Genomic DNA, 9,346 nt, shown 5'->3' on the forward strand with positions numbered 1-9,346 from the left:
TAAGTTCAATGGTCATTGTTATGCATGCAACAAGTTTGGGTATAGAGCATTTGAATGCAGGTCTATGATGAATAACACTGGAAGATATCCTTAAAGGACCCAAGGAGTTGGTCCTGAACCTTTTTTGAACCGGAACCACAACCAGTTTAATGTCTTCAATCATTAGCCAAGAAGGAGTGGCCATCAAGCGGCAACCAGACGGAAAGCAAATTGTATGATCTATCATGGTCATGGTCACATTGCTGCAACATGCAGAAGGAAGAATGGAAACATGAACAATGGACCTTGGAGAGAACCTGGATTGGTTTGCTAAGACTGCAACAAACTGGGTCACATTGCAAGATTCTGCAGAAGCAGAATTAGTATATCTGATGATATACCAGTCACTCTGGAAGGAGAAATTGATGTTGAAATAGTTCAAGCAGACATGAAAAAAACCTGGAGGAAGAAACCAACAATGTTGGAAGAGGAATTGGTTTTTGCACCTAGTGTGGAAATATCGGAACCGGCAAACTAAGCTTCAAAAGGCTTAGGGGGAGCAAAACGGCGAAATGTTTTCGAACCCCCGGTTTACACTGGTAAAGGACCTTAACCGGTATGTGATACCTGTCGCTTGGTAGAAGACCGGAAAGGGTAAAAAGGCAAATTAGGGTTTATGACCTAATAGAGGAGAATTAATGGCGGTAGGTGAGAGACATGTATAAAAGCATTTTTCAAATCATTTCTCACTATTTGTTTTCGAGCAAAGAAAAGTTTTTCAGAGAGAAGAGTGAAGAAAAGGCGATTTGAGCTGAGATTTCAAGAAATTGACAAATCTTGAAGGAAATTCAAATTCAGTTTGCAAACGGTCAAGTGGAGAACACAAAGCAGTGATTCGGCAACCGACGGAGTGTGGAGTGAAGGAGAATCAAAAAGCCCTAAATTCATATTTTAAAGATATTCCTCGAGTTCTTAAAATATTCTACAATGGTTTCCGCATCTCATACCAGTTCTAGTATATCCATTGAGTTTGAAAGTTTCATTCAAAGGAAGTCAAAGTATAATGCCCTATCACAAGTTCCAGCTGGAGTGATAGTGGAAGAGGGAATTTCTAACTATATTGATTGCAAAATTGAAGACCTAGGGTCTCTAGCCATCCACTCTCAACTAGGTCTATTTTGTGGAAAGGATAAGAAAATCAAACTGGAATATATTATCTTAGAGAAGAAGAAACTCCATAATGCAGTATACTTTCTGGAAGACTTTACAGAGGATCATATTAGGATCATTTTGAGAAGATTCCATGGTGACAAGATGTACCTGGAGAGGATGCATGATATTATGTTGCAGGCAATTCATGCAGTCATCGGTTTCTGCAACACAAGGGAAGTGCCAACCCTAAGGACAATAAGCAAAATGGAAATGTCAAAGCTCACCGGTTCAGTGAGCAATTCACAAGGCATGACAGTCAACTCCATCAAGGATGATCTTATGAAGTATGCCTGCATGGTGATAGGCTACCAAACATTTTCTGCCAGTAGAATTAACTCTGTATCTGATGTAGCAATAAATGTTGCTTACCGAATGATTAAAGGGGATGCATCATTTGATCTGTGCACCGGTATGCAGAGGCAACTCCTGTCTAATTTGAGGTCAATCAAACAGGATAATGCACTGAGATTCAAGTTCGGACAACTATTGGTTGGGTTGTTCTTCTATTTCCAAGGCTACTTTCCTAGAGTAGGAGATGTCTAGTGGTCTCCTAAACAACCGATAACCAAGCAGATCAAGGAAAGCATTCAAGCAATCAGAACCAGTTACCCTGATGTGCTGAACAAGTACTTTGATGAGTTCAGATGGAAGATGAGCCAAAAGATGAGGGTCTTAGGTGATATCATCAAGAAATATGAAGATGACATCTATTTCACCATCCAAGTGGACAAATGCTTAATGGAGGCTGTTGAGCCTAGAATGGAAGAAGTGGAGCCAATGGGCTATGAGGTGATGTACGATATGTTGGAAGGGTATGCCTCAACCCTTATTGCCTCACCTCTTGATCCTAAGGCAAAGAGGACCGGAACCTATCTAGAAAGGATTGCACCGGTCGAGGAACCCTCTGTTAAGAAAGGAAAAGAACCGGTAGCAAAGAAAGCAAAGGCAGTGCCTGCAGCATCGGCACCGATTGCAACTCCAAGAGTGACCAAGTAGTCACCTGCAAAGAAGAAACCGGAAGTGGCACCAGCAAAAGTCTTTGAAATAAAAAGAAAGACTAAGTCAAATGAACCAAACTCTGAAGAGATTGAGTCTGAGGAGATGCCAAAGAAGGCCAGACAAATGAAGAAGATGAAGAAGAATGAACCGGCAGTGTCTACACCAGTAAATATTGATATTTCCTCATATAAACCTTTGACACATTGTCAAAGAACAGTAAAGAATATTAGGAGAAAATTACTTCATGATTTAGTAGATTATTATGATGATTTTAGTGATGAGGAGAAAGAAAAAGTACTACAGGAGATTATTATTTATTTGTGTAAGAATGACCGGTCACCATCAGAGATTAAATCTCAGACACCGGATTCCTTATATAAGGCATTAGATAATAAATGGTGCATTGCCATAGAAAAAGAACATGAGATTAGGAAGAAATTCTTTGCACAGTACTTTCCCGACCTCTCAAACTCAAAATTATTTGATGTTTTGGACCAAAATAAAGGACTCTTCACAAGGAGAAGAAGACTTTGGTTGTTAGAGGGAAGAGTTGATGATGTTGAAAAAGACACTCATCAACATATGGATCATGCTATCCATGCTCACAAAGTACGTATGGCCAACCTGCAAGTGGAAAAAGAACCAGTTATATCCAAATCGGATGAAGTTTTTGATGAAGAAGGAAACCCGGTTGAAGAAGTAATCGACACTATTGATGTCAATGCCCTAGATATAGAAGATATCACTTAGGACATACCTTCTGAGGGAATAGAATAGGTGCAATAGGTCGAACAAGGTAGTGAGCAAGCCGAGGACAGACAGGAAGTGGTTGAGGAACAGGCAGAGAAGAAGAAGAGGGATGAAGATGAGAAAAGTGAAAAGAGGAAGAGGAGAGAAGAAAAGATGAAGATAAAAAGAAGCAAGAAGATGAGAGGAAAAAGAAAGAAGAAGAGGATAAGGAAGAAAAGACGAAGGAAGAAGAAAAGAAGAAGAAGGAAGGGGAAGATAAAGAAAAGGAAAAGTAGAAGGAAGAAGAAAAGAAGAAGAAGGAAGAGGAAGAGAAAGAAGAAGAGAAGAAGAAGGAAGCTGAGAGGAAAAAGAAAGAAGAAGAAGACAAGGAACAAGAAAATAAGAAGGAAGCAGAGAAAAAGAAGAAGGAAGAAGAAGACAAGGCAGCAGAGAAAAGAAAAGCGGACAAGGTAGCAGAAGCGGTGAAGAGCACACAGATGGAGACTCTGAAGGCAACCGGGAGTCATGCCAAACTGGCTGATATCACTAGTCCTATCGATCTCCAGTCTGCAAGTGAATCGGAGCTAATGCAGAGCATCAAGGTTTCTCAAGAGTGCCTTGAAATCATTCAGAGGAAAAAGGAGCAAGATATAATTCAAGCAGCTGTAGACATCCTTACCGGTTTGATCCCCGGCACCAATCTTCCCAACACTGAATCATCACTAGAACAACTTAAGCTACTATGTACTATAGTGGATGATCAGGTGCAGATCCTGGAAGAAGTAGCTGAGGCAAATGTCAAGAAAGAGCATCAAAAGGCTCTTAACATTTCTCTGGTGAAGAAGTTGAATGAACTTCGGTCTGAACTATTGAAAGACCAAAAGGATATAAGGGACACTTTGGATGAGGGAAATCTGCCACTAAGCAAAATCTGTCAACCCCATCTATTCTACGATGATGTGCTAGCCTAGAAGCAAAAGCTTCAAACAGACTTACAGTCTTACTTAAGCACATTTAAGCCACCTTATGATTCCTTTGCAACTTATGGGCAAACTGTTCACCGGTTTCAGATCTAGTCAGCCAAAATGGAGCAAGAGATCAGTACACGGTCTAGAGACTTGCAGGAGCTACAACTGGTTTTACTTCCACATCTGCAAATTCTTCAGAAGTGTTATCTGAACCTAGATGCCTTGATAGTTACGTAGGAGATGAGCATAGTTGATGCCATGGAAGAACAGGTATCCCAGATGCAAACAGAGAAAGAAGCGGCCACCTCCCTACTTGAGTCTTGGTCTCTATCAATGAAACAATTTTTGCAGGACTATAAATCAGTTTTTGACAAGTATTATTCCTTGTTGTCATAAACTTTTATTATTTTAATATCAAATGGAAATAGGGTTGTTCAGCGGTACTTTGTCATTGTTGGAAAAGGGGGAGAAGTATAGAGTATCCGGTTTTAAAATTTTGATATATGCTATATGCTCTGATATCTCAATGTTTATGCTCTGTATGCAAAATTGCTATACATTGTATTGATTAAGGGATAGTGTATATGCTTAGGGGGAGAAATTTTGTTAATGGCATGTTTTTGTTGTAAAACACTTAGATGTCAAAATTTTATTTTCCTAAGTGTTGCCATCAATGCCAAAGGGGGAGATTGTTGGCATTTTTTATGTTTATGTTGTGATTTTCATTGATGGACACACACTTGCATTGAGATCCCCTTTATATGTATGAGCTAGAGCTCAACCAGTATCTGTTCCAACCGGTATGTTGTATTCTAGTCTTTAGAATATTGGTGATTTTGCAGAATGTGTTTCCCGGTCTGAAGCAACATGTCAATCCCAAGCAGTTCGTAGATCTCAAGTGGTACGAGGGAGTAAAGTGGCATAACACATTCTTACTAGTCTTCATTTTTGTCAAACTGGCAACCGGTATTTTGTATGAACCGGTAATACTCTGAGATGAGTTACCAACCGACATTTTGTGATGAGTTACCAATCCACTGATTGTTTGATGGTACCAACACACTGACGATGCTTTCTATGTTGTGTTACTGAGTATGTCTAGATTCATTGAACCTAGGAAATTGTAATGTAATCCTATTGGACAGACATGAAATCAGATTCCTTTAAAAGGACATCATGTCTAGGGTTTTTTAAAAAGTTGCAAAAAGGGTTTATGTTGTGCTAGGGTTTAAGGTGGTTGATGAGTTTAAGAGCGATCTTATCTAAGAAGATTAAGTTGTAACTGAGTGAGAGACAAAGAAGACTGAAGTAATGCTGGAATGCATTAGTTGTGAGCTATATTGGATCTAACCAAGTAGTCTGTGCTATTAGATAGATCAAACACTTGTTGATTACTCACATCTTTGACAAGTTTATAGCTCTTAACCGGGTAGGCCCAAAAGCCTTTTGTAAAATCCTCTAACAAGGTGGTTCACCTCTGTGAATCTAAAATCCTCTAGCAAGGTAGTCTTTAATCAGACTTATCTCCTAACAGAGATTGAGATTCCTAACAGGATCTGTTCTGGTGAAGAACATTGTAAGACCTTAACCAGTCTAGTTTCTATTCTGGGGATCGTGACTTGTAAGTTTCATCTCACCATGGTTTTTCCCATTTGGGTTTCCATGTCAAATATCTTGTGTTATGGTTGTATTGCTTTTGTGGGTGAATGGTTTATTTGCATTTTGGTTTGCATGTGTGATAATCGGTCTGTATGTTAAACTGTTTTACTAGTTTATCTTTAGATTGTTTAAGTGTTTTAGTGCAGTGATTTTTGGCATACTAATTCACCCCCCCCCCCCTTAGTATTCATCAGCAAAGATCCAAAGATGTATAAGAGGGATGCACCAAAGCTGAATAAGTCAAGTTTCTCTACATGGCAGAAAAGGATGAAGCTGCACCTATCAGGAATTTGAGAATATGTTGTATATTATCTAGAGAATGATTTCATCACACCGAGCACCTATCCATTGACAATGGAAGAAATAAAGGCAAAGCAAGAACATATCCAAGCAATGATTGAAATAACATCTACATTGACCGACTCAAAGTTTAATGATCTAGAAGGCTGCAATGATGCAAAGGCTATGTGGGATAAGCTCATATCAATATATGGAGGAGATGAACATGTTCAAAGACTAAAAGTAGATAGTATAAGAGGACAAATTGAATCTATGAGGATGAATGAAGGTGAGAACATAACTTAGTACAGTACAAGACTAAAGGAGATTGTCAATCAAATCAGAGGAGCAGGCGGAACTATTGAAGAAAAGGATATAACAAGTAAGTTGTTAAGAACCCTTCTACCAGCTTATGCAATCAAAATCTCTGCAATCAATGAATTGAGGTATGTACCTAATATGTCAGTTTCTTTAGATGCTACTATTGGTAAACTACATGCATTTGAGTTAAGTAACTTTGATAACAGTGGATCTTTGGTAAATAAAGTTGAATCTGCATTTAGTTCTTTTCATCTTGATGAATCTAATGTTTACAATGAAAGAAAGTATAAGTACTCTAAAGGAGATCACAGTGGAGCAAGTGAAATATTTTGTAAGAACATGGAAGAAGTACACAAACTGTATGAGGAAATCAAAAAGCAGGAAGAGTTTGAAGCACTATTAGCCAGAAGGTTACCGAGAGACAAAGGTAAGTATAAAGGAAAACTACCTTTGAAATGTTTCAATTGTGATAAAATAGGACATATGGCTTCTAACTATCCTGACAAAGATTCTACTGAAAAGAGAGATTACCGAGATGACAGACAGAAAGACAATCATTACAGAGGACACCGAGACTTTAGAAGAAGAGATAGAAAGCCATGCTTAATAGCTGATGAGGAATCCAATGATGATAAATCAGATGAAACTGATACAGAGGAAGTAGTTTATGTGGCTATCAAAGATGGATCAGATGAAGAAAGGTATGAAGAAAAAGCCCTAATATCTCATGTAAATACTAATGATTCTTGGATCATAGATAGTGGATGCTCACATCATATGATAGGAGATAAACACAAGTTTGTTATGTTAGAAGATTATGATGGAGGCTATGTAAGATTTGGTAATGATGCACCATGTCCGATGAAAGGTAAAGAATCTATAACACTTCTTGACAATGCAAGATGCAATGATGTTTATTGGGTTGAAGGTTTGAAATACAATTTGTTAAGTGTAGCACAGCTAAACAATACAGATTACCGAATAGAATTTCAGAAAGGAATTGTCAAAGTTCATGACAAGAGTGGAAAGTTAGCTACTATCGGGACACAAACAAAAGGTAATACATTTCACCTTGACTCAACTCAGAACAAGTGTTTGTATGCAAAGATAGATGATACCTGGTTATGGCATAAAAGGTTTTGTCATGTAAATTTTGATAATCTGATCAAAATAAGTAAAAAGCACTGAGTTAGAGGTCTATTGAGTCTTGAAAAACCTAAGAATGCTATGTGTCGAGGATGCCAGATGGGTAAGATGACAAGATCAAGATTTACAAGAAAGTCTTACACTTCTAAGGGAATTTTAGATCTTGTGCACACAGATCTTTGTGGTCCTATGAAAGTTCAAAGTTATTATGGTGATAAATATTTCATATTATTTGTGGATGATTACTCAAGGATGATGTCAGTAATATTTTTAAAAGAAAAATCAGAAGCTTTTCAAATGTTTAAATGGTACAAGGCAAGAGTTGAAAATGAAACAGGAAGACAACTAAAATGTCTTAGATCAGATAGAGGAGGAGAGTTCACATCTAATGAGTTCAACTTATTCTGCAATGATCATGGTATTAAAAGACAAGTCTATGCACCGAGAACTCCACAACAAAATGGAATAGCTGAAAGAAGAAATAGATCTATTGTGGATTGTGCCAAAACCTTGATGATTGAAAAGAAAGTGCCACAAACATTTTGGAGAGAAGAAATAAGCACAGCAGTTTACCCTGAATCGAGTATAACTGAAGAAAGGTACTTTGAAGACACCATATGAAATCTGGTATGACAAGAAACCTAATGTAAGTTATTTTAAAATGTTTGGAAGTAGATGCTATGTACACAAAGATGACAAAAATGGCAAATTTGATTAGAAAAGTGAAGAAGGAACATTTCTAGGTTATTCTTCTAGAAGCAAAGCATTTAAATGTCTGATCAAATCATCTAAAAAAATAATAGAAAGTGCAAATGTGAAAATTGATGAATTTGCAGAAAGAAATGATGAAGGAAATTCCAAAGAACTAGAAGATTATGATGAATTTGTCTATGTTCAACCAACAAGTCCTACCGAGAAAACTGATGAAGAAAATGAAGAGAATATCCATTTACCGAGTGATGAAGAAGATCATACAGAGCCTGTCGAGCCTCTATTAGCCAAGTATGTCAGAATACATCATGCACCAAGTCAGATTATAGGAGATAAGGATGATCCAGTGATGACAAGGAATAAACTGAGACAGAACACATGTCTGATATCTGAATTTGAACCAAGAATAGTGAAAGAGGCATTTAACAGTGAAGATTGGATAAATGCTATGACAGAAGAGATTGATCAAATCAAGAAGAATGACACATGGACACTAATCCCAAGACCAAAGCACAAAAATGTAATCGGTACAAAGTGGATTTTCAAAAACAAGCTAAATGAAAAAGGAGAGGTCATTCGAAATAAAGCAAGACTAGTTTGCAAAGGTTATGCTCAAGAAGAAGGAATTGATTATGCTGAAACTTTTGCACCTGTGGCTAGACTTGAAAGAGTAAGAACATTGTTGGCATATGCTTCTTTCAAAACCTTCAAGGTATATCAAATGGATGTCAAATCTGCATTTTTGAATGGAATATTAGAAGAAGAAGTTTTTATTGAACAACCTGAAGGATTTGTTGAAGACAATAATAAAGATTAGGTATGTAAATTGAACAAAGCATTATATGGTCTGAAACAAGCACCTAGAGCATGGTATGAAAGATTGCACTCTTATTTGATTAAGATTGGTTTTATAAGGACAAGTGAGAATAACAATATGTACATGAAGAATGATGAAAATGGAATACTGATCTCAACCATATTTGTTGATGATATTATATTTTGTGGAAATGACTCTTTATGCAAGAACTTTGGAAATGAAATGAGCAAAGAATTTGAGATGTCATTAATCAGTGAGATAAAGTATTTTATAGGTTTATAGATACTGCAAATGAAAAATGAGATTTTCATTACTCAATTCGAGTACATAAAGGAAATATTGAAGAAATTTGGAATGGAGGATTCAAAACCAGTAAGTACTCCTATGACTACCAATTGTAAATTATCAAAGAATGATGAATCTGCATCTATTGATGAGACACTTTACCGATCCATGATTGGAAAGCTACAATATGTTGTTCACAGCAGACCAGACATAGCACATGTAGTAGGTATAGTTGCAAGAT

Source organism: Cryptomeria japonica, chromosome 7, assembly GCF_030272615.1.
Source record: "Cryptomeria japonica chromosome 7, Sugi_1.0, whole genome shotgun sequence".
NCBI classification, from domain to species: domain Eukaryota; kingdom Viridiplantae; phylum Streptophyta; class Pinopsida; order Cupressales; family Cupressaceae; genus Cryptomeria; species Cryptomeria japonica.